Genomic DNA, 26976 nt, shown 5'->3' with positions numbered 1-26976 from the left:
TGCAGGCACTCTTCGGACCTCTGTTGTGATGAAAGCCCCCTCTTCCCACATCTGGCCTGCCCTACAAATCCTTGCCTCCTACCACAGTTGGAACGCCAATAGTTCTTCAATCCCGTCTCGCAGTGACAGTGCCCAAATACAACTCAGGGGAATGGCCATGTGGATAGCCATCTGTTCACCCCTCGTTCCCTCCAAAGAGTCCCCAGGACTTCCAGGATCAGATGACACAACACCCACCTCGGGATACAGGATCTGGGGACCCACAGTCGCTCTCCAAGGGGGACGGGAGTCAGGACCGCTTTATCTAATGGTACCCATTGCTTCTCCGAGGCTGGGTCCAGATGGTACACCAACAACCGAAGCTGAGCCACTTTGTAGTAGGTCGGGAGATCTGGGAATCCCATCCCTCCGTCCTCCTTCAGTAAGATCATTGTCTTATATGCAATCCTATGTTTGGCTTCCACCCACAGGAATTTCAACAGGGCAACCTTTTCCTACTCAAAAAAGGACTTTGTGACCACCACCGGGAGCATCTGAAACAGGAACAAGAATTTGGGTAATTGTATGCAGTTTAAATGCGCCATTCATGAAAACCCCAATCTGCCCCACTGCTCCACATCCTTATGCAGTGTTGACCATAACAGCAGATAGTTTCCTGCAAAAAGGTCCCCAACCTGTTTATTCACCTGTATTCCCAAATAACGAAAATCCTCCTCCTGCACCTGAAAAGGGAGCCCCCTTAAGTACTCTCTCTCTGTTCCCGACAGTCCCCCAGCCAGAAAGGCCACCGATTTATCAAAGTTAACTTTGAAACCTGATAGTTTTCCATGTTGCTCCTGGCTCACCATAAGGCGCAGCACCAATTGCATCGGATCCACAATGTACAGCAGGGCATCGTCCGCAAAGAGGCTAATCTTGTACATTAGCCCTCCGACCTTAAACCCTCAGCTTTCCGCACTCCTCTGGCCCATTGCTCCATCACCAATGCGTAGAGCAGCGGGGAAAGTGGACATCCCCGTCTTGTGCCTCGTTGTAGCTGGAATGGCAGCGACACGCTCCCATTCACCACTACTCTAGCTGTCTGTTTTGAATATAAAGCTGCGATCCACTGCCTCCATCTCCTACCCAGCCCTATTGCTAAGAGAACTTCCCCCCATGAAGGCCCAATTTACCCTGTTGAACGCCTTCTCAGCATCTAAGGCCAGTAGTAGGGCACCCTCTCTCGCCATCACGGGGGAGTTGAGAATATGAAGCATTTTCCGCATATTGTCGGCTATCTGCCTATGCATTATGAAGCCTGTCTGGTCTGTGTGTATCAGTCCAGTAAGGTAGGACTCCAGGCGAGAGGCCAGCACTCTACTGAAGATTTTTGCTTCAACATTTACTAAAGAGATGGGCCTATGCGAGGCACAACTGGTTGTGTCCTTACCTGGCTTCAGGATTACTGTTATCAGGGCTTGAAAAAATGTCGGCGGGATGGACCCCTACCCCGTTATGGAATTAAACAGCTTGGCCAGAGGCACCACTAGCAGGCATTAATATTTCTTATAAAAATCTGCAGTAAACCCATCCTTCCCCAGGGGCTTCCCAGCCTTGAGCTTGCGAATTGTCAGCTGGTAGTTGGTAGTCCAAAACATCTGGAGAGCCATAGGTTGCATGAGCCTGTTACGGTTGTCTTTGCAATGTCTATACCAAAACTAGTGGCTTTTCTAATGCTTGTTTAGTTTTATGCAAAACAATTTAAGATGGACACTGTTTTTAAAATGTTCACACTTAAGTGGATTGAGTGGATTGAGAGCAAAGGTGATTTGCCAAGGCTCTCACAATTTGGGAAATCTGGGGAATCCAGCTTTCCCCCCTCTAAATAATATTTGTGTTTGAGCGTGTACAAATGTTTGACACACATATGCCATACAAATACGTACTCTTATAGCACGCACACTTACCAAGCCTCCACCCAAATACTTAATGTGCATTGGGTTGAAATGACTGGCATAACAGGCCTTGCAGATTTGTTAAAATCCTGCTAGACCTGCAGCTCTAGTAACTTAGTGTCTGATGTTTGTTAATCTGCTTAGAATCACATGCTGTTCATATAGTCCAACATCCAGTGGTAACCGCGGAGTATTGCATCTTGTCTTTCGAGAATCGAAAGGGGACGTCGTCATGGGGGTGCCTGTAACACTATCCCTACGTGATGTGTAGTGTACCGAAGAACACTCGCGTGTCGAGGTCCCTCAGATAGTTTTTTTCCACCCAGCATACTGGTCGCCTTATGCGGAGCTCGTCAGAGACATTGCCTATTGTCCCTTCGACCTTTGGTCGAATAGTTTATATAAAATACTTAAGATCACCTTATCCATCCCTTATTTCGACGGCTGTTCCAGATCTCCGCCGGCAACCTGAACCTTCAGAACTTTGGACGGTGATCCAGTTGGCGCTGCTGACCACATGGCCGGGCCTTCTGACGGTCTACACAGTAGGGAGAGTGGGGTCAGGGAGGACATTTCTGTACAATCTGAGAATGCCTTTCCCTTTCTTTCCTCTTTCCCTTTTGGTCTTCGTCACTCTAACTATCCTCAGCTATGGAGAGGACTCCATTTAGGTTTTGCCCCATTTGCAAAGGCAAATTTCCTTGGAGAGATGAGCATAAACGGTGTAACCGTTGCTTGCCCCTCGATCACAACGAAGTAGGTTGCACGGCTTGTAAGCTCATCCATCCTAAAACATTAAAGGAGCGCAAAGTCAGCGGTGGGCGGCCTAAGGGATGTCGAAGGCCGAGTTTTCTCCCGCTGCCGTAGCCACCGAATGTGACGACGGCAATAGTGACGAACAGACCTCCGACCTGGAGGTTGTTGACCTTTCGACGGAGTGCTCCCGCTCCGCATCGTCTGTTCCCAGCCTCGCCATACACTGCTCAGGCACTGCTATGGGGAAGGTACATCCCGGCGACAAAGACCAACATTTACATAGCACTAAGCACAAAACCCCAAGTCAGTCTTCGACCAAGTCGAAGAAGACTTCAGCGCCAACGGGTACACCGGAAGTTCCGGGAGCACCCGCCGACTGCCAGGATCGACAGCTCTCCCCGCAGCTGCATATGCGCCTAGCGACCAGGCCTTCACAAACAAAGGGCGCTATCCTTAATATTCTGTGTTCCGTTGAGACGCATCGCAAGAAGGCGTCCGGTGACGACAGGGTTCTGGCTCCGCCGAAGAAGGCGTTCGCCGAGGATAAGGCCCTGGCTACGGCAAAGAAGGCAGCTGCCACATACAAGGCCCTGGCTCCACCGGGAAAGGCTCCTTTACATTCGCAGGCCCAGGCTACGCGCCTCCCGTCTGCGGAGGACATCGCCGACAGCATAGCGAGAATTATTTCCGCCGATTCTCATAAACTGCAGTCAAGGGATTCCTCGAGGCCTATGGAGAAGGCCAGTAATCCGTCCAGATCCAAGGATAGCCTAAGGGGAGTACCAGAACCCGCCACTCAGCCAAAAGAAAGGCAGAGGGACGCCCCACCTCTGTCGGTCCCCCAGGAGGAGTTCTCTGATGGCAAAGAAGGGATGTCTTCAACATTAAGACAAAAATCTCAATGTTTTACGACAGAAGAGCGTGTTCAAGATCCCTTTCCACCTCTAGACCATTATAGGTCTTCTGTTTGGACTAGAGAGAAATTTGAAAATTGTATGGAAAGGCTGGACAGGTTTGTTACCCGTTCAGAGCAGCCCACGCCTAGAAGACCGCGAGATGAGAGCCCTTTTGACCCTGTAGCAAAATTCCCAAGACTCTTTGACCCCTCTCAGGAAGAGGAAATATATACAACTATGACTTCACTGAGGAGGAATTTCCTGCAGACACTCTGGATGAGGATCAATTGACCAATCCTGAGGACATGCATGATCCCATAGAGGGGTTGGGGGAAAACCCGGATATGGGTGACCCTCAACCATGGCAGTCTCCAGATCCATCACCAGATCCTGATGCCCTGTCTTTGGATTCCCCCCAGACCACCCCTAATAGACAACCCTTGCCAGTGGCTGATCAATTGACGTTTAACGTCATGTTGCGCAAAGCAGCTGAACACTTCAAAATCGCCACGGATGAAGCTGTCCCTGAAGCTGACTTTGTGGAGGACATCCTCAAAGAGAAGCCACCGGCCAGCCAGGCTATCCCTCTCCTCAATTCAATAAAAAAAATGTTTGTCTCCCTCCTTATCAACAACTGCTCTTACAAGAGGTGTCAATCCGAATATAGAAAATCTCTTTCGTCCTTCTCCCTCAGACCCCCTTTATATCAGAGGTCACTCCACCCCAGACACTCTGGTAGTGGAGACCACTACAAGAAAAAGGGCAGGGGTCCCTCTGTCAACTGGCGAGGCACCCCCTGATAAAGAAGGTAAAAGATTTTACGCCCTCGGGAAGAGGGTCATGGCTTCAGCAGCTTTTTCTACATGTATTGCCATCAATACCACCTTATTGGCCAGCTACGCGGACACTTAGTGGGCCTTGCTACAAGAAGGCCTACAGGAGGTTCAGGTTCGAACCACTATAAACTTGTCTCCTGGCCACAGTGACTGAGGGCAGGCAAGTGAACCAAAGCATACTTAAGAACACTTTGGATTCTGCCAAAACAGCTGGTCGTTCTCTGGCTCAGGGCACACTCCTGAAAAGACATGCGTGGCTAAGGAACTCTGGGTTCAAGTCAGAGACGCAAACGGCACTTATAAATAAACCCTTGGAAGAGTCCAACCTGTTTGGGAAAGTGGTCGACGAGGCCCTCAAGACCACAAAAAAAGAGCATGACACCCTGAAAACTCTAGACCAAATTACACAAAGACCCTCTACAAGATGAGGATCTGGGTCCAGACAGCGTTTTCGTGGCCAACGCTTCCCTCAACAACAGTACACCTCAGGAAACAAATGGTCCGCTCCACAGGGAACCAGCGGATACACCACCCCATATCCCCAGAGGGGTCAGCGTTGTGGGAAAGGAAGGGGCCGGAACTCTACCCTTAGAGGCTCCCCAGCCTCAGGTTCAAAATGACCCGAAGATTCGGGTCCCCTCCCATGTCTCCCCGGACGGGGGCTGGCTAACATCGTTCCTTCAGGCGTGGGAGGGAATAACTACAGACCAGTGGGTGCTAAAGACCGTGGCCCACGGGTACTGTATAGAGTTCAACCAGTCCCCAACATTCAGACCTCCACGAGCAAGACCACTGACACCAGACCATCTTCGTATCCTTCAGGAAGTCGAGACACTACAAGAAAAGGGAGCCATAAAAGTCGTACCTCTGTCACAGGTAAAAGAAGGTATTTATTCAGTGTACTTCCTTGTACCCAAAAAGGATCTAACCATGCGCCCTGTATTAGATCTGCGCCCAGCGAACAAATTTGTAAAGCTACAAAAGTTCTGCATGATCACTCTGCAGGAAGTAATTCCCCTGCTATCACAGGGGGACTACATTGCAACACTGGACATGAAAGATGCATACTTTCATATTTCAATGTTGCCAGCGCACAGAAAATACTTCAGATTTATGATACAAGACCAGCATTATCAGGTCAAGGTACTACCCTTCGACATAGCATCTGGACCAAGGGTATTTACAAAGGTACTAGCGGTGGCAGCAGCACATCTGCGCAGACAATCCATCCCAGTCTATCCTTACCTCGACGACTGGCTCATAACAGGGGACTCTTACGAAACCTGTCTGTCAAATACCCAAAAGACTATAGATCTTTTATTCAGTCTGGGATTCTCCATCACGAGAAAAAATCCAGCCTAGAGCCCAGCCAAGTCAAGCAGTCTCTAGTGGCTCTAATTCGAACAAAGGACGGCCTTGTCTTCCCCTCCAACGAGTGGGTCCAAAATATGCTGTTTCAGATCCCTCAGTATGTAGCCAGTCGAGACGTGACGGTACGCAAGGCTATGCGACTGTTAGGAATGATGGCATCATGTATTTACTTGGTTCCTCACGTGTGCTTGCGCATGTGCCCAATGCAGGAGTGGCTCAACAGCCAGTGGTGTCAGGCCAGCGGACAATGGGACGATTTAGTGGTTGCCTCGCCAGCCCTCGTTCTCTCACTGCGGTGGTGGTCAAGGGTCAGCCTCTTGAAGGGGAAATCTTTCACCACCCCCGCATTGGAAGCCACTCTAACTAGGGACGCATCTCTCACCGTGTGGGGAGCTCACCTGCTTCAACAAACAGCGCACAGAGTTTGGTCGTCAGACATAGCATCCAACCACATAAACCTGTTGGAACTGTTGGCAGTGTTCAAAGCACTATAAAAGCTTTCCAGACACAACTGCAAGGAAAGACGGTCTTGATCCTCACAGACAGCACCACGGCCATGTACTATCTGAACAAACAGGGGGTCACTCACTCTCCAGGGCTGTCCAAACTGTCACAGAACATTTGGAAGTGGGCTCTCAAACGCAACATGTTTCTGTTATCACAACATGTTCCAGGGGAACTCAATCTTTTAGCAGACTTACTCAGCAGAGATTTCCCGTTGCCGATGGAGTACGAATGGTGATTACACGAAAACATTGTCTCCAACGTTTTTCGCAGAATGGGGCTTCCCAGAGATCAATTTGTTTGCAACTCTGGAGAACGCTCAGTGCCAAGATTACGCCTCCAGGTACCCCAGAGCCGTTTCAAGGGGAACAGACTCTGGATAACATGGTCAGGGAAATTTGTTTACGCTTTTCCCCCGACTCCCCTTCTCAACAAGATACTGCACAAGATGCACCAGGAACCAGTTACAATGATACTGGTGGCCCCTATGTGGGCCCGCCAACACTGGTTCGCTCATCTGATGGAGATGTCCCTCTCCCCTCCGGTGAAACTGCCTTGCCTGTACAACATGTTGTCGCAAGACAAAGGGGAGACACTTCACACATGCCCGCAGACATTGAACTTAGTGGCCTGGCTCCTGAAGTCATAGAGTTTGGGCACCTGCAGCTCCCTCAGAGATGTATGGAGATTCTCAGGGAGACAAGAAAACCAAACACTAGATATTGCTATTCCAGTAAGTGGAAACGGTTTGTCATCTGGTGCAACTCAAAGAGCATTAACCCGATTAACTGCTCTCCCACACACATTGTTTTGTACCTAACTCAGTTACTTGACTCAGGCCTGGTCTTTAACGCTCTAAAGGTTCACTTAGCTGCTCTTTCAGCCTACACTACATCACAACAGAAAGTGTTGTGGTGGAAGATACCAGTTATTAAGGCTTTCATGGAGGGAGTGAAAAGAATTCACCCTCCCATTTCTAACCCGGCTCCCGGATGGGACCTAAACATGGTGTTGACTAGACTTATGGGACCTCCCTTCGAGCCCATGCACAGAGCGAGCCTTAAAGATTTTAACTATAAGACTGATTTTTTAATAGCTATTACCTCCATTAGGAGAGTAAGTGAACTACAAGCGCTCTCAGTCCTAGATCCTTTTGTAACAGTTCATAAAGACAAAATGGTTCTACGCACTCACCCTAGGTTTGCGCTTAAATTAATTTCCAAGTTCCATGTGAACCAATCAATAGAACTACCAACGTTCTTTCAAAACCCTTGACGCATGGGAGAAAGAAGCCTGCACACACTTGATTTACGCAGAGCAGTCATGTTCTACATGGAAAGAACTCGACCACTAAGAAAGACTATCCGTTTTTCGTTTCAGTGGAGGCAGGAAGAGAAGGAGATGCGGTCTCCAAATCCACTATGTCTAGGTGGATTGTCAAATGCATCACAATCTGCTACACTCTTGCTAAGAGAGAACTGCCCTTCAACCCTAGAGCACATTCTACTCGAGGCACTGGGGCTTCCATAGCTTTCATTGCAAATGTTCCCATTGAGTCCATTTGAAAAGCAGCAACCTGGAGTTCTGAACACACCTTTACAAAACACTATTGCCTAGACACTCACTCTAGGTCTGATTCTCAGGTGGGACAGGCAGTACTAAGACATCTTTTCACTACTGTTCCTTCTCACAACCCACCTCCAACTTCGGGTACTGGCTAGTCTATGCACAGCATGTGATTCTAAGCAGATTAACAAACATCAGAAGACATGCGTTACTTACCGTAAAGGCATTTCTGATGGTTGTATCTGCTTAGATTCACATGTGCGCACCCTTCCTCCCCACTCGGATGGAAGGTACATAGACGTCTTACTACTTTCTCTCTTTTCTGTACTCACTCACGATAGTCATAAGGCTCCCTCATGGCAGAATAAATACAATTGGAGAGACCTCGACACGTGAGGGATCTTAGGTACACTACACGTCACGTAGGGATAGTGTTATAGGCATGCCCATGTCGACGTCCCCTTTCGATTCTCGAAAGACAAGATGCAATACTCCGCGGTTACGATTGGATGTCGGACTATATGCACAGCATGTGAATCTAAACAGATACAACCATCAGAAATGCTTTTACAGTAAGTAATGCATGTTTTACCTACTCAACCTAAGAGAAATGCACTCAACCCACGGTGTCGAGTGACAAAAATGGTCCCAGCGCTTTATGCACAATGATTCCTGTCACCACAAGCCTACTTCATGTTCGGTGCACTGCTGCTACCCTGAGTCCAGTCACGCACAGATTAACCGTTATTTGACATTCACTACAAACAAAGTCTGTTTGCAATGAACGTCAAATAAAAGTTTCAAACATCCCAAAATGTCATTGTACTCTCCAGCAAGTCGAGTACCATGCAAAGTGGACGTTGATGACCTTCATTAAATCTACTCGGCTATGTTAGTGGTTGAGTAGATTTTGCAAGACCTGCATAACCTTTCTGAATCTTTACCCTGAGGACAAGGAGCAAAATATCTTTGGGAGGCCTCTGCATCCCCAGGGCACCTCCTGATGACCAAACATTGAAGCCTACCATTTTTTTTTTACTTTGACTTTTGACGACCTGAGCTTCTAAGTAAACCTAACAATATATACAATTATAGCAACATCTTTGGAAAAACAAGCATGGTTTACCTTTAGAGGATAAATGAGTACAACAGAAAAGACATATCTTCAAAATGTAATGCAAGGAAGATGGGTGGATTAAACTATTATAAAAATGTATCTGTGCTACAGGTTTATTGTCAAATCCAAGCAAGAACATATGCAGTGACTTAAAATTTGAGAAGGTCACAAACATGCTGAAGCAATTTATGCTTTAAAATTTTAAAAGGGATTATGCACCTCCTACCTCCCCCCTTGTGAGTGCCGAAATTGGGATTAATTGACTATGAGCAAAAAGCTGCTCCTGGGTATCCGGCATAACAAGTTAGGCAAGAGCTTCTCTGGGGAACAAATAGCTACTACAGAGGGTGCAAAAAATCTAACTTTGTGCAAGATGCAAACTAACGTTTTGTCCATTTCATGTTATCGCATATGGTCTAAATGTCCCTTAAGTGTGCTATTTATCATCCTTTATATACATTCACAAACGTACAGAGTTAAAATCACATACCTAGGTATGGCATCACTTGTGCCAGGAGTCAAAAGTAGCTCCTGGTAGTCGTTTGTTTGAAGCTAACCAGGCTTTACTTGGCTATAATCTGGAGCTAAATAGCTCAGAGCTCCTGGCAAATTTGAATCCTGATGGGAACTGAATTAAATTAGAGTGCCAAAGTGTTTTCAGCACAAAATGCACATTGCTCTCAGACAATAGCCAAAGCACTGGGGTAGTGATTTAAAATATAATTCCATAGCATTTTCATCATGAAATGTATGTAGTGATTCTGACAGTAGCCACAGAAGCCTAGACAATCAACCCCAGTGTTTTCCAAGGCGTACTTTCAGACTGGAACTTAATTTGTGTAAAACATATTCACAGATTGCAGAGGATTATTTAAATTGTGGCCCGTGGAAGCCATAGTTATCATAGTTCTGAGTACAATTGTACCATTTTAGTGGGGTGAAAGAGAGTTTGTCCACCTCCCAGAAAATGATGCAATTTAAATGTCCTTTGAAATCTTTCTAATATCATTACTCTGAAAAGAAAGGACCCAGTGTTAAGGGAACTCCAAATGTCAAGCAGGATTGGGGGGGGGGGGTTAGTTCCTGTTCCTTTAATGAATTTTATTTTCACTAGCTGTTCCCAGCATAACATAGGCAGTTCTAGCATATCTTAAAGGTCAATATCGGTCGGTAATTCATAGGGTCACTTCTACTTCTGTCCCTCTTCTTAAATATCGGAATTGCCACTGATCGCTTCCAGGAAGGGGGTGCAGGCCCCTTTGACTTATTAATGGTCATTGAAAAGGCTAAACATATAGAAATTGTCTTCTTTTGAATTTGAACTGCATATTTGTATCAGATGCAATGGGAGGTATGCACGGTATGAGAACAGTATCTAAGTTTAATTCATGGATCACACACGCCTCTATGATGTGTCTTTCTAGATGCGTAATTGTCAACATTGTTCCACTGCAGAGTCCCCCGTGGTAGCATAATTGCAGCACCTACTTTCAGTTTTAGCTTGTGTGGAGGCATTCATCCTACGTGTCGCTATGTAGAGACTGAAACCTTGAACCGGTAATTAACTATTCATTGACACTGGAACCGCTGTGCCCTGTGTGAAGAGTAGTGGGTGTGGAAAGTTTGCGATAGTGGAAGGTGAAGGTGACCGTGTAGAACCATGCTCATTCTGTTTGCTAAAATGATAGCTGTTGTTGAAGTGGAAGGGCACACAGAGGTGCACTTTGCCATTTGGCCAGCAGAGGGCAACATAACATTGATAAATTGCATCAGCTGAGTACAGAAACATACCTAAGTGTTTTATATATATATAGATGTTAATATGACTTTTAATGCAACCCATATTTTGTGCTCTCCAAAAATGGAGGCCCACTTCCCAAACCCAAGGGTATAAATTGTTAGTTTAACACATCACACTTTGTTTTACATACCGGCCTCCACTATAAATCATCAGCATCATATCTGTATAGGAGAAATAGTAATTAAATGTGATTTTTATGATGTAGATTTTCTCTGACGCCAATACCTGTCCATCACGTGAGAGAAAATCCATATAAGCGCATATTTGAAATCTTCTCTGCCAACAGTTGTGGATGTTGGAGAAAACAAAATGCATTAACTTGTCGGCAATGGCTTGAAGGTATATCGTATATTGCTGTCTAGAGTGTACACAGATTTTATTTATATGAATTGATGTTTGTGTGCATTGACAACTAGCGAGGAAAAAACAGGCAGGTTATATTTTACTGTAGCCGAGGACCTGTACTTGTTTGTAAAGAGTATTGTGGGTGATTTTTCCCAGCATAAAGTAGGGCACCATCTTTGTTTTTGATTTACTATTTTAATAAAGCAGACTGTTATGGTCAAACACAGCTGGTTTCTTATCCCAGAATTTTGGAGTGGAATTATTGTAAAAGAGGCTGTTAGATCAGTGGTGCAGCTCTGTGACACAAGTAATTGCATGATTAAGATACATTTTAGAAATCAATGAAAACCCCTTACTGCTGTGGGTTTAATGGCCCCCTTTGGAGTGGGTGGCATTACCTGCCACCGTGCTTCTAGCATGGGTATTTGTAAACATGGAGACCTATGGAGGAAAAGGGTGTGATGCAGCGCAATTGAAAAACTCTATCAAAGCTATTTGGGCGAATGCAACTCTGCAGATTTCTAGGAGTATATTGACTTTTTTATTTTGCGTCTGTCATATCTTTTGATGCCATTGTCTAGAAAAAATCAGTCTGGAAACCTTGGTTAATCGTGATCTCCATTCAGGAGATGTACAAAAACCCATATGTAAGAACTGAATTTTGTATATACCGTTTCCAAATAGTCAACTGAAATCTAACTATCCAAGGCAGTGTGCCATCTGGTGAAAAAAGAGAGAGCAAATGTGGATTACAGCGAGGTTGGGATATCTCAAGGGGCTCCATGTCTGCTTCTGCTAAATGCAGTTGTAGTGTTTTGATTTTGAGACCTTGTACTTGGGGAAATAATAAGTAAAGTAATGGGAAAAACTCTTCCTCCAAGAGACCCACTATAGACAGGGCAAGGAATCACCCATAAGGGGAAGGGACATTGGATCCAATTACTGGGCCTCACACAGAAGTTCGGAGAAGGAGGGGGTAGGGATCCTCCTGAATAAAACGTTCCACCTCTCCAATACCGAAACCAAGAGGGGCTTTGGGGGGCGGTCCCTGGCAATCAAGGGCACTCATGAAGGCGAACGCATCACTCTGGCTAACCTCTATGCACCCAACTCTGGCCAGATTAGATTCCTAACCCAAATCATGGGGGTAATCGATAAATGGGCAGAAGGGGCCATGATCCTCGGGGGCGACTTTAATCTTGTAATGGACCCCAAACTAGACTGGTCGACGGCCCGAGGGGTTGGACCCAAGGCGATATCTAAAGATAATATTTCATTCCAGAATCTCCTGAGGGAACACTATTGGGAGGATGTTTGGCGGGCAACACATCCAGAACTGGGAGGCTATACATTTTTCTCCCCTCCACACTTTACATACACCAGAATCGACCTGCTCCTGACCTCCAAGGAGGGAGGCGGAGTGGCCACGGACCCGCAAGTCGAGGCAATAACCTGGTCCGATCACAAGCTCCTAGTGGCGAGCTGGTTTCTCCCCATCTCCCCCCGATCAACCCACTGGAGGTGCAATGATGTGCTTCTCAGAGACCCAGTCTTTAGGGACTTCCTAAGAGGCGAAATGGCGGCATATTTTGAAATAAATGATAACGGGGAAACTGACATGCCAACGGTGTGGGAGGCAGCAAAGGCCACCTTCCGCGGCCTCCTCATAGCAGAGGGAGCCACACGTAAACGGGAAAGAGGGCTCGTCGAAACCAGGATACGGGCGGACCTAGGAATCTTGCGAGGTAGGCTCAATCAGGGGGGGACGGACAGGGAATCCATCTTAGTTGAAATGAGCGAGAAACGTCAGGCCCTACATACGGCTCTCATAGGTGAGGTGGTCAAGAAGCTGAGATACACACGCCAGAGGTACTATGAGAGGGGGGACAGGGTGGGAGCGCTGCTGGCTCGTAGATCCAGGGGATGTCGACTGGAGAGAAGGGTGGGCCCCATTAGAGGCCGGGAGGGCTCCATGCTTAACAACAAAGCAGAGGTAGTGGGCTCCTTCGCAGATTACTACAAGGAACTGTATACAAAACAGGGGGGAACATCACCAGAGGAGATACGGGCATACTTGGAGGAATACCCCCCGCCACGCTTGACGGAGGCGGAACTACAGGCGCTAGAGTCAGACATAACTGTTGACGAGGTAGAGGCGGCCATCAAGAGGCTGAGGGTGGGTAAGGCCCCGGGGGGAGATGGCTATACAGCCGATTTTTACAAGCAATTCTCATCTTCGCTGGTGGAACCCCTAGCCAAACTCTTTAACCAAATTCTAAACGAGGAGACGCTCCCACCCTCCTTCCTCCAGGCCCTCATCACGGTCATCCCGAAGCCGGGAAGGGACCCGAGGGAGTGTGGCTCCTACAGACCCATCTCCCTTTTAAACCTCGACGCAAAAATATTCACTAGAATTCTGGCATCTCGCCTAGAAAAGTGCCTTCCCCGGCTGGTTCACCCCGACCAGGCGGGTTTCATACTTAACAGACAGGCCTCGGACAGCATGCGTAAAACTCTCCACGTGCTGTACTCAAGGGAGATTCGGAATGAGGGGGCCTTGCTCCTATCCCTAGACGCAGAGAAGGCCTTCGATAGGGTGAGCTGGGAATTCATGGGAGAGGTCTTGTCTGCGGTGGGAATGGGCCGGAGGTGGTTGGGCTGGATGGCGGCACTGTACTCTTCCCCAACAGCCAGGGTGGTAGCCAATGGGACGAAGTCAGAGTCCTTCGCCCTGGGGCGAGGTACAAGACAAGGATGCCCACTATCCCCCTTGTTATACGCCCTAGTTATGGAACCCTGGGCAGTCTCGATACGTAACAACGAAAACATCAAAGGGGTCCAATTGGGTGACTCCCATTGCAAGATTAGTCTGTTCGCAGATGACGTCCTCCTGTATGTTACTAAGCCGTCACGGACGATCCCTCACGTACTACAGGCCCTGACGCGCTATGGTAACCTCTCGGGGTATAAAGTTAACCTAGACAAGTCAGTGGCTTTCGTGGGAGGTCAGTTGCCGGATTCGGAGGTACAATATGTAGAAAGTCTCCCCTTCCAACTGCAGAGAGAGGGGTTCCGATACCTGGGAATCCAAATCCCATCCACCCCGGGTGACCTCTTCGCGTGCAATTTTACCCCATTATGGACTGCTGTTAAGAGAGATATTGAGAGGTGGGCGGCGGCGGGGTTCTCATGGATGGCGCGGCTCAACCTGATTAAGATGGTAATACTCCCTAAGTTCCTATTTCTCTTCCAGATGCTCCCTACCCAAGTGCCGAGGCCCTTCTTTGACTCAATGAAGCGGGTGTTGCTTAGATTCCTCTGGGCGGGAAAGAAACATAGAATTTCCTACGATGTCTTGACAAGACCGAAGGAGGATGGAGGAGTGGGGTTCCCCGATTTTGACACATACTATAGGGCATCACAGCTAAGGATTCTGGTTGACCACTTTAATCCTGGGACGGAGAAGCAGTGGGTGGCTCTAGACAACAGACTTCTTGCCCCAGTCACGATTGACGAGCAGCTGTGGGTCCGAAGAACAAGCATTCCAAGGAGGGTACATGAACACCCAGTGTTGGGGGTTCTCTGGTCAGTCTGGAAGGAGGGGAGCTATTTCAGGTGGCTCACGACCTGGCCCTCCCCGCTAAGTTGCATTTGGGCGCCACCGTTCCTGGCCAAAATAGCAGAACCAGCAGCATACCAGAGTTGGTACGAGGCAGGCCTGGTCAGGGCCTGCCATCTATGGGTAGGGGGATCCTTCATGCCCCTCCTGACCTCGAGGAGGCTCTGGGTCTGGGCAAGCTATCACCATTCCGCTACCTCCAGCTTAAGGGAGTTCTCTCAGAACCCTCGTGGGGGGACACTCTTAGGAGGGACCTTACAGATTTTGAGAAAGTGATCGTCTCCACTCGGGGCTCCAAAGGGGTGATAGCTCGGTTGTACAGACTCCTCTTGTTTTCAATACCAAGGGACCCCCCCCCCAGCACGAACGCAATGGGAAAGAGACCTTGGCGTGGCAATAGACAATAGGAGATGGACCAAGATGTGTATCCGAGCCCATCGCTCAACTACGTCCCTCCAATACAGACACCAGGCATTAAAGGTCCTACATAGGTGGCACTATCCCCCCAGAGACTGTCCAGAATGCTCCCAGGTTACGACCCACACTGCTGGAAATGCCGAAACATCACTGGAGACTACATACACATGTGGTGGTCATGCCCCAGGGTACAGATATATTGGGGAGAGGTCTTATCCTGGATCAGGGGAGTTGATGGGATAGATAGACCCCTCTGCCCTTGGCTACTCCTCTTTGGGATCGAGGTTGGGGACAATCAGGAGGACACCCAGGGCCACATGCTCCAGGTCATGCTTGTGGCGGCCAGGTGTTGCCTGGCCCAAAAATGGAAAAACCCAAACATGCCACAGGAAAAGGAATGGGTTACCAAGGTCCGAGCGATTTACGACATGGAGTTCCTTACACATGTTCTTGATGAATCCAAAACCAAGATCGGAGAACTCTGGCTTCCATTTTTTGAAAGATACGAGCGCAGTACATGAGGGGTCCAGTCTTCACGATGGGCCCGGTTTTGTCCTTTAGACATTGTGAAACTGTAAAGTCGGGGTCTCCAAAGGCACCCAATAACTGGGACATGTTTTCTCCCCCTCACAAGGGGGTCCTAATAGGTTGAGCCCAAGGGCAAGTGTGTAAAAAAAATGCCCATCACCTGTGCTCTGGGACTGTGCATTGTGTTCTGAAGTATTAAATCCAGATTCCACTTTGATTAAACAGCTAGGGGGGGTAGGGGGGATAAAAGGGTTATTGGTGGGTACACTTTCTATAAATGTAATACTGTTTTCTTTTTGATGCAATGTTCGCAGTAATAACCTACAAAATGTCAATAAAAATATATTTTCAAAAAAAGTAATGGTAACTATTGGTAAAACGTTTGAATCTATAAATGTTGCAAATACCAGCGTTAAACGTTAACATATTGTTAATCACTAAGCATTACATAAATTCAGCAATAAACCCAATATTGCTGAAATCTTGACTTGCCCTCTTATTTTGGATTGTTGTTAATGTGTTAACCGTTATTTGTGTTTACTTTGTATGTTAAATTTGTCTGTGGGGTTATTTGTTGTTTTCTTGAGACTGTTAGTTTGTTTGATGTGATATGTGGTTTTAAGATGTGAGAGTGTATATATATGTTGTATGTATATATATATATTTCTCCAGCATGGGGTCTGGCATGGATTCACATGCTCATGAATATTCCCCGTCGTCAGGCTGGGAATCCTCGGTAAAGAAAAAACCAGTATCAGTTTCGTTTCTGATCTGTCTTTCGTAGTAATAACCAATCACTGGTCTCTGCGTCATACTGACCACAGCCAATGACTGCCCTCTACCTAAGCACCGCCTCTGGCAGCCATCTTCAGATTTTTACCGCACGTTCATGTGTTGGGATCCTCGTGCTATTGCTCTCGAGCGTTAGTGCTATTTTTTCGCGCTTTTTCACAAAAACTTCGATTCTTTCGGTCAAAAGAGCCTCAAGCTCCACCGATCCTACATCCGATCAACGGGGACCCGTGTCGGATTCATCTGTGCCCCTCAAGGGTGAAGATTTCGTCGAGCTACACTTCGGAGGACTCCAGAAGCTTCTCAGGCCCGGTCTCGGAGATGGCCCAGGAGAAGGGAAGCTCGACGCCCGGAAAGCTGTTCAGGGCCTGCCCTGGATGCCAGCTGCAGAACGTCTTCAAGGAGGACGAACACTCTTTCTGCCTTTACTGCCTTCATGGGGACAAGACGCACGTGGAGAAGGACTGTGCGTTTTGCGGCAACATGTCGGAACGGACCATGAAGGACCGCCATCAACGTCTCGCCAGCTGGCTGGAGGGTAAGAGCCCGTCTGGCGAGAAGAAGAAGAAATCTGAGCGGTCTTCTAAGACCTTTGAGGGCGCCCCGGCGACGGGGGCCCAACATAAGGCCAAGCACCGCGAGTCCGCTGGCACCGGGAGCGCCGAACGGTCGGGCTCTACGGGCGCCAGGCAGGGCGCACCCTCCCCGGCACCATCAACCACGAGCCAACGCTCTGGGTCGGGTAAGAGGAAGGCCGAGCACCCGGCGAAGCTCCTGGAGAGGCCCCGGTCGAGCTCTATGGCAGAGGAGGAGCGTGGCAGTGCCCCCTCCCTCAAGGATAAGGCGGTGAGCGCACCTAAGGTGGTGAAGGCCTTGATCCATTCGACCAAGCCCTCTATCGAAACGGTCGCGGCGGCCCTGGCCCAGCCTGTGGAGGCTGCACCAGTGGTGGCGGCCTCGGGGCCCAGAATCTCCCTGCCTCCTCGGAGGGAGTCTTCTTTTGTGCCCATCGATAGGACCCCCGTGAAACCCTCCGTGGGGAAGAAGAAGGGGGGGCAGGGCGTCGTCGTAGATTCGGCCTCAACCTCAGAAGAGGAGCTGATCGAGGTCTTAAGCCACGGCCTAGGCGTGGAACAAGACCAGCCCGTCGGAATGGGCCCCGACGCAGGTGACGACGACGACATCGTCGAGGATACCGACGGGGCCCCTGCTCGCCCGTCGGATTCCCCTTTGCCAGCGCCGCAAGACAACTCAGCGGCCATTTTGTTGGCTATACAGTCCTTATGCTCCGAGATAAGGACGAGACTACCGTTACCGACGGAGGAACCTCTCCCGTCGGGGGATCCAGAACCGGGACCTTCTGGTGTTCCCCCTACCAAGAAAAGAAGGATCCATCCACCGCCTCCTTTTCAACCGTCGCGCCCCGTCCAGCCCTCCTCCCCGTCCACCCGAGGGGATGATACGGGGACTGACACGGCAGCGACGGGTACGGACGACGAGGCATACGACGAGGATTTTCCGTCGTCGCCTCCCACCAGGGCTTCTCCGCCCGACGAGATTGGATCGTTCCACTCAATGATCGCCAGGGCATCCGAGCTTTTCCAACTCTGCCCTGAGGAGAAGAAAAAGGAAGGCTTCCTTTACCAACGGCGCGAGGCCAAGAGGAAGACGGTCCTCGCAGTGCCTCTGTTGGACGACATTTGGGATGAGGGCCTTTCCCTCCTCAAGAACCCTTCCACGACGCCAGCGAAAAGAGACCGGTACGAGAAAAAGTACCGGGTCCCGGACTCGGCCCCCCTATGCCTCCGGGCGCAGCCTACCCCGGACTCCGTCGTCTCCGCGGCAGCCAGGAAGAAAGCGGGGGGGGGTGCGGCCTCCACGTCGACTTCCCCGCCGGACGGCGAGGGAAAGAAATTGGATGCCATGGGACGTAGAGTCATCTCGTCGGCGGCGACGACCATTAAAGCGGCCAACGCCTTGGCTATCGTGGCCCGCTACGACAGGGAACTCTGGTACAAGATAGCTCCCCTGCTGGATTTTCTGCCGGACGACAAGAGGGCGGAGGCCCTTGAGATCCTGCAGGAAGGTGAGGTGGCCTCGGACCACGCCATCACCGTGGCGACGGACATCGCCGACACTGGGTTCCGCCAGATGGGCAACGGCGTTTGCCTTCGACGTCGTGGATGGCTCAAGGCTACGGACTTTCGGCAGGACGTCCAGACCAGGGTCCTGGACATGCCCTTCGACGGGAACAACCTGTTTGGGAAGACAGTGGACGATTCCCTTCAGGCCATCAAGGCGGATACTGAGACGGCCCGGGCCCTTGGAGTACTGCAGCAACGGCGGACGCCCTTTCGGAGCGGCGGAGGCAAGGGCGCCTCCAAAGGTTCCGGCGGCGGTTTCGCTTCCTACCGTCAAGCGGCCCGCTCGTCGTCGCAAGAGGCCTACAGAGGACGAGGCAAGTCTGGCGGACCCCGCCGTCGTCGCCAAGGAGGCAAAGGCGGCAAGGCCGCGTCCAAGCAGGATTGAACCGGCCGTGGGGTCGGGCCCCCACCGAAGCACCCCGGTGGGAGGCCGGCTGGCGGGCTTCGTCAGCGTGTGGGAGTCCATCTCCACCGACCGTTGGGTGCTGGACGCCCTGGCCCGGGGCCACGCGCTCGAGTTTCAAAGAAGGTGCCCGCGCGTCCCCCCCGTGGCCAGGAAAGAACTTCACGTCCCTCAACTTCTCCTGGAGGTAAAGGCGATGCTCAGAAAGGGCGCCATCGAACTCGTCCCAAAGAGGCTTCGGGGCTCCGGAGTCTACTCGCGATACTTCCTCGTGAAGAAGAAGACGGGAGGATGGCGCCCCATCCTGGACCTGCGACGCCTGAACAAGTTCATCAAGGCGCAGAAGTTCCGGATGGTCACCCTCCAGCACGTCCTGGGTCAGCTGGAGGAAGGAGACTTCCTATCGTCGTTGGATTTGGAGGATGCCTACTTCCACATTCCCATCCTAAAGGGGCACCGAAAATTCCTCAGATTCGTGGTCCAAGGGCGTCATTACCAGTTCAAAGCCCTTCCCTTCGGACTACGGTCGGCACCCAGGGTTTTCACCAAGTGCCTCGCACCGGTGGCGGCGCAGCTGCGCCGCGAGGGGATTCACGTCTACCCCTACCTGGACGACTGGCTCATCCGCGCCAAGACGAGGGAGCTCGCCGTGGTCCACACGGCAAGGACCGTCCAACTCCTCACGGACCTGGGATTCTCCGTGAACTACGCCAAATCCCACCTGGTGCCCGCGCAAGTCGCACTGTTTCTGGGAGCGAGGCTCGACACAGTGTCCCTTCTGGCCTCCCCGTCGGAGGAGAGGACCAGGACCATCTTGGGCAAGGTGCAACGGATGTTGGTGGCCGACACGGCCAAGGTGAGGTCCATCAAGTCCCTCCTCGGGATGATGTCTTCCTGCATCTACCTCATTCCCATGTGCAGGCTCCGGATGCGCCCGTTGCAAGAATTCCTGGATGCGCGCTGGATCCAGACGACGGGCAGCTTCGAGGAAAGGATCAAGCTCGACGAGAGTTTCCGACGAGCGATACGGTGGTGGGGCACCCGCGCGCATCTGACGGCGGGCATGGACTTCCAGACCCCAGCCCACCAGGTGACTGTGACCACGGATGCCTCCCTGGAAGGGTGGGGAGCGCACATCGAAAATCTGCACGCAAGGGGACTCTGGCTCCCGACGGAGAAGTCCCTGCATATCAACGTCCTGGAGCTCCGTGCAGTGTTTTGGGCCCTCAGGTCCTTCCTTCCGTCCCTCAAGGGCAAGGTGGTGAGGATCTTCACCGACAACACCACCACCATGTTTTACATCAGGAAACAGGGCGGAACCAGGTCCCCAGCGCTGTCCAAGGAGGCGCAGGACCTGTGGCATTGGGCCGTCGCCCAAGGGATTCTTCTGGTGCCGTTTCATCTGGCAGGGATAAAAAACACCATTGCCGACTCACTCAGCAGGGAGCTGCGCTCGTGCCACGAGTGGGAACTACGGCAGGATCTGGTGGATCGCCTCTTCCGACGGTGGGGCACACCCCAGATCGACCTGTTCGCGACGGCGACGAACACCAAGTGCCGGAGGTTCGCCAGCAGGTTTCCCCAGACGAGGAGCATGGGCGATGCTTTCTCGTTCCCCTGGGAGGGCCTGTTCCTCTACGCGTTCCCTCCCTTGCCTCTGCTAATCCGGCTCGTCAACCAGCTCAAGAGGTCACGGTGCAGGATGATCCTCGTCGCACCTGCGTGGCCGAGGCAGATATGGTTCCCGGACCTTCTGGACTTGTCGGCGTCCCCGCCAATCAAGCTGCCGGCGGACGCGGATCTACTCTCCAGGGAAGGAGGCGCCATCCTCCACCACGACCCGAAGTCGCTGAACTTGCAGGCCTGGCTCCTGCAGCGCTAGAGTTTGGAGGATACGACATACCGGCCGATTGCAGAGAGGTTCTTGCAAAGGCCAGGGCGTCCTCGACTCTTAAATGCTACGGACACAAATGGAAGAGGTTCTCTGTCTGGTGCCACGCACAGAAGATTAACCCTCTACGGATTACGGCTCCCCAAGTACTGCCGTACCTGCTGACGCTGGCCAAAGCTGGTCTGGCACACGCGTCCATCAAGATTCATCTTGCTGCGATCTCCCGATACACCAGAACCACGGGCCGGACGTCCTTGTGGTCTCATCGTCTGGTGAAAGAGTTCATGAAGGGACTGTTCAGATCGTTCCCGCCGGTGAAGGCTCCGGCCCCGGCGTGGGAGCTCAACGTGGTGCTGACCAAGCTCATGGGACCTCCGTTCGAGCCTCTGCACTCGGCCCCGTTGAAGTTTCTATCGTGGAAAACAGCTTTTCTTGTGGCCATCACCTCCGCACGACGAGTGGGAGAGATCCAGGCCCTTTCCTGCAAGGCCCCGTACTTGACTTTCCACGACACGAGGGTAGTGCTCAGGACGCACCCCTCCTTCATGCCCAAGGTACCGTCGGACTTTCATCTCAACGAACCCTTGGTGTTACCTGTGTTCTTCCCGTCGCCTTCGTCGCCGGCTGAGAGGACTTTGCACTCGCTGGATGTAGCTAGAGCGCTGAAGTTCTACGTGGACCGCACGAAAGGTTTTCGGAAGACGTCACAACTCTTTGTGAACTTTGGACCTGTCAATCAGGGGAAGGCTCTCTCGAAGGCTTCCATCTCCAGATGGCTCTCCGGCTGTATCATGTACTGTCACCGGTTGGCAAACCGACCGCTGCCTGGCCGTCCGAGAGCCCATTCCACCAGAGCGATCGCAGCTACCACGGCGTTCCTATCTGGTGTGCCCCTGCTGGACATATGCAGGGCTGCTACGTGGAGGTCGACGCACACCTTCACGAAATTCTACTGCGTCGACCGGGATTCCAGGGAGGAGTCCAGGGTCGGCCAAGCAGTGCTGCGCAACCTGTTCGCCTGAGGTGAGCCTGGTGAGGAGGTAAGATGCTTAATGTTGAGTTGATGTGATGCTTAATGTTGAGCCTTTGCCACCTCCCGTGGTTGTGCATGTGTGTACTGCTATGTATTCTTTATTCATGAGCATGTGAATCCATGCCAGACCCCATGCTGGAGAAGGAACAAGTTACTTACCTGTAACTGTTGTTCTCCAGCATGGGTCTGGCATGGATTCACATGCGAACCCTCCCGCCTACCCCTCTGCGGCTCTTCACTTGGTCATACTGCCACTTCACGTGCTTCCAAATCTGAAGATGGCTGCCAGAGGCGGTGCTTAGGTAGAGGGCAGTCATTGGCTGTGGTCAGTATGACGCAGAGACCAGTGATTGGTTATTACTACGAAAGACAGATCAGAAACGAAACTGATACTGGTTTTTTCTTTACCGAGGATTCCCAGCCTGACGACGGGGAATATTCATGAGCATGTGAATCCATGCCAGACCCATGCTGGAGAACAACAGTTACAGGTAAGTAACTTGTTCCATATATATATATATTCAGTGAAAAAACTTTGTTAAAGGGACGTTATGGTTAAGTTGCGCTGCTAAAAACCTTTCAAATTCAGTGAAAAAACTTTGTTAAAGGGACGTTATGGTTCCAAGTAAAAAAAGAAAACCTTTGCAATTCGCCAGTTATGGTAAGCTAAGCAACCATAACTCGCGCCACCACCATGCACTGCTAAGCCTAACACCCAGGACATCAAAGATGACATCACAAATGTCATTGATGACATCACTGATGACATCACATGTGCATTTACCTTTCATGAAAAGTCTGTACAAGGGATTCTTAGTGTAATGTTAATAAAAAAAGTGTCAAAGATTATTGGAATAAATATCAAGTGCTAATCAGTGTATTAAGCAATGCATTGATATAAATAGCATTCTATTATGAAGTTCCATCCAGTATACTAAGGTACTCATGTAGAAACATAGGCATTGTGTGCAGCATACACGATGGAGGTGCAATATTCATAAGCTTGCCATGTTGAATAGTGAAATGATAACTGTTTTCATATTACAGTTTTGCGTACAGTGAAACTTGTGATAAGTAGGCAATAAAACCCACTTACTACATAATTGCATTATTATAGACAAATCACAAAGAGCCAACACCACATACAAATATGAATATATACAAGGGAATTGAAGTAAGAAAAAAAAAATAGCAATAGTAGCAGAAAGAGTTCATAACCTAACTGATTACCTTTTATGCAGAGAAATGATTGCTGTTTCAAAGCTGTTACTTACCCTATCTATATATATCACATGATGTGTCTGGACCCTAAGGAAAATAGTGTGAGTACAACATATAAAATATGAGTATATACAGGGAAAGTACAGTAATAAAAAAAACATCAAAACTAACAACGTGCTGATAAATCTACTGATAATTTTAATGCACAAAAAAGATTGCTGTCTTTCAAGGTTGTGTCTTCCCCTATGTATATGTTTCATATGATATGACTGGACCATAAGAGAATTATTGTAAGAACATACTTGAAGGATAAGTCTACGAATATAGTACATTTACAATTTTTAGTTCCTGACTGTTACTGAAGAAAATCATGTGGCCTAGATATGTCAGGAAAGGAAAAAAGGGGGAGTCAGACATGTGATGTCATCAATGACATTTGTGATGTCATCTTTGATGTCCTGGGTGTTAGGCTTAGCAGTGCACGGTGGTGGCACGAGTTATGGTTGCTTAGCTTACCATAACTGGTGAATTTCAAGGGTTTTCCGGTTTTACTTGGAACCATAACGTCCCTTTAACAAAGTTTTTTCACTGAATTTGAAAGGTTTTTAACAGCGCAACTTAACCATAATGTCCCTTTAACAACGTTATTTCACTGAATTTCTTGGGTTTTTAGTAGTGCAACTTAACAATAATGACTTTGACTTTATATACATGTCATATGGAACTGACTGAATCTCTTCTACTGTACTTGATGTCCGCGAACTAATTTAATTTTCGCGGAGATGTTCGAAGAACAGTACCACTACCTAAAAACTCTGGAGGGGTATGTTTGATTGTTATATCATAACATAGGAACATTTAACAAATTCAAAAAGGAGCACAAAAACACATTATATGTATTAATACATAAGAAATGTAACCCATATATGCAACACACTAACCATTCATTTAAATGCACTATGTTCTAAAATGGAATACCACAAGAAGATAAATTAGCTTCCAACATAATTACCTCACAAACACGACAGAACTGAGAACAAGAGCAGACCCACTGAGTACGTAGGACATATCTTACCTGAAATAGTAAGTGTACTTAATTTTATTCATATATTTATAAACTTTCTGTATTAGATAAAAAAATATATTATTTTTTTTTCTCACAGAAATGTCTAGTACTCTGGAATGGCTAGAGGAGCATTTCCCACATGAAGAAATGTCCCAAGATAGTGAAACTAATGGTAAACACTTTATAATATAAACCATTTAATTATTATTATTTTGTATACATTTAACATATATATATTTTTTTTTGTACAGAGCATACCAAAATAGAAAATACTTCAGAAAAATCTGTTATCCATAACACTTTTCACAGTATAGAAGAAAAAATGGATTTATTGTTGACTAATTTTAATAAATGGAAAACTTTTGTGGAAGATCATTTTAAACCAAAAACCTCGTACCATCGCCCCACATGTACTTGTCCCTCCTCACCATATCCCAGTCAATTATCCCCAAACCCTCTCCATAACCCAAAACGTTTTGATGAGACTTGAAACTGTTCTAAGAACACAATTGGTGTCCTCAAATGTTCGTAAATAAATGAAAATGGAGGTGTCCTGAAGAACACTATACCTGTTCATAGTGTTCGCTAGCAAGTTCAAACTGTTCTAAGAACACACGCGGTGTCATGAATTGTTCGTAATTAAATGAAAATGGAGGTGTTCTGAAGAACACCATATCTGTCCTTACTGTTCGCTAGCAAGTTTAAACTGTTCTAAGAACACACTGAGTGTCCTGAAATGTTCGTTTCACGTGTGACGCATTTTTAATTACTTCAGGACCCAAACAGTGTCCGTAGAACATCAACTCGCATGCGCTAACCAATCTCTGTGCATTTGGCGTCCTGCGGACATGCGCTTCCTTCGCGGACTTGTTCGCGAACGGATCAAATGATCGCGCCCACGCTGATCGCGTGTTCTGAATGCGGACACTGTTCGTGTCCCCGAACAATTTAAAAGTACATTTTCAATTAATCCATAATATTTTTCAATAAAATCTCACCATGGCACAAGTCCCACATAGTAATCCTGAGTTTCTACATAACTTTTGAAACTTTTTGAACTTTCTTTTGTGTTCGATCTGTCCGCGGACAGCGCGCATGTCCGCGGACCGCGCACAAGCACCCCTATAAAAGACCACGCCCTAGAGCTTATTCTCATTGTGTTTCTGGCTATTCTTCAGAACACAGCGATTTTTGCTGCCACCTGCAGATTACACCATCATCGAGATGGCATCCATGGCTGAACTACTGCCACCTAGGGCTGCACCTGCTTCAGCACCACCCACTCCTCCACCACCACCTCCCCAAGGGCCTGAAGAGGGGAACAGGAGTGAGGATGCAGAGGAGGAAAAAGAGGATGATGAGAATGAGGTAGAGGAAATCCCTACTTCCCGCACTAGGCATGAGTCTTGGGTGTGGCAGTTATTTACTATTCATGGGAATGGTCCTAAGGCTCGTGCGAACCGTGTTACCTGCAATGAGTGCAAAATGATACTCAGTCACGACTCAGTCGCGGGAAGCACGGTAAGTACAGCTTTAGGACCACTACTATGAAGCGACACCTGAGGTCATTTCACTCTGGGGTTATTTGCAGGGTTGTACCTTGCGAAGAACGTAGCAGGTTGATTTCCTCTACTTCATCCTCTGTTTCTGATGCTGTCACCACAAGGACCACCTATGTGGGACAGCGTCTTCCTCAAGCTGCCTCACAGGCCATACAGAATGCTGATGACCCTTACCTTTCGAGGGTCACAGTTGTATGTATGTACTGTGACACAGTACTCTGCAGGGGGGAGCAACTTTGTAGTGCTTTTGAGACTCGTCTCAGAGCACAAGAAGATATGCTCACTACCCAAATAAAACCCACTCTACATCTTCCTCTCTCAGCTCGCCCTTTCTTATCCCTGTGGTTGGTGTCCTCCCCTTTACCTTCCTTTCCCCTCCTCTCCTAGTGTGTCGTGTATAAAAAAACCAAAAAAATTCAAAATAACAAAAATCAAAAAAAAAATGAGGCTCTTTTCAGAGCCGCCTTTCACAGTTAAAAAATAGAAGTGAAAATAAATGAAGCAGGGCCCTTTGTATTTTTTAGAAGTCCGCGGACAGTTCGCGAACATTTAAAAAATTGGGTTGCTACCCTATCACAAAAATTGCAATTTTCTCTGGGAGGAAGAGCTGGCTCTGAAAAGAGCCTTTGGGAGGTGTTTGTAAGTCAAATGCTTAACACCTACTTCAAAATGGATGTTGTAATTCCAAAAAAGGTCGCAATGCATTTTGTACATTTCTCAGAAAAATCTGATTGCCACCATAAGTAAGATGGACTCCATCTCTGCGAAAAATGTTTGTACTACGAAACAGAATATTTTCATTGTGAAAAGAAGACATGCCAACATCTTTTAGAAAGGCACAAACAGCTTTATTAACATTGCGCCTTGCTTTTTCCATTTGTGGACCAAATGAAGAAGAACGAAGCCACATTTGTCTCTGCGCAATCCGTGAAAATATCACTTGAGAATTAGGAAACATGTCCATAACCTTCCCAAGTCCTTCTTTCACAGCAAATTGCAAAAAAAATTCCAGTCACATGTCCTAAACTGTTCCCTCCACAATGAATTACAATTATGTCTGGATATTGCTCTGTCTCCAAAGTAGCACAGAGAGGTAGCAGGTCCAACCACTTTATTCCACGTACTCCATGCCAGTGTACTTCCACATGTGGGAATCCAAGATCTACAGCTACTC

General features: G+C 48.7%; 1 protein-coding gene across 3 annotated transcripts in view; it reads left to right on the top strand.

Annotated features, from left to right (window-relative positions):
- Positions 1–26976, top strand: part of PHF11 (PHD finger protein 11) — a 1101640-nt gene that overhangs the window by 14265 nt on the left and 1060399 nt on the right. The window lies entirely within an intron of this gene.

Source organism: Ambystoma mexicanum, chromosome 7q, assembly GCF_040938575.1.
Source record: "Ambystoma mexicanum isolate Mex_15411 chromosome 7q, UKY_AmexF1_1, whole genome shotgun sequence".
NCBI lineage: Eukaryota > Metazoa > Chordata > Amphibia > Caudata > Ambystomatidae > Ambystoma > Ambystoma mexicanum.
The sequence above is the reverse complement of the archived record's forward strand: the minus strand, read 5'-3'. Positions and strand labels throughout refer to the sequence as shown.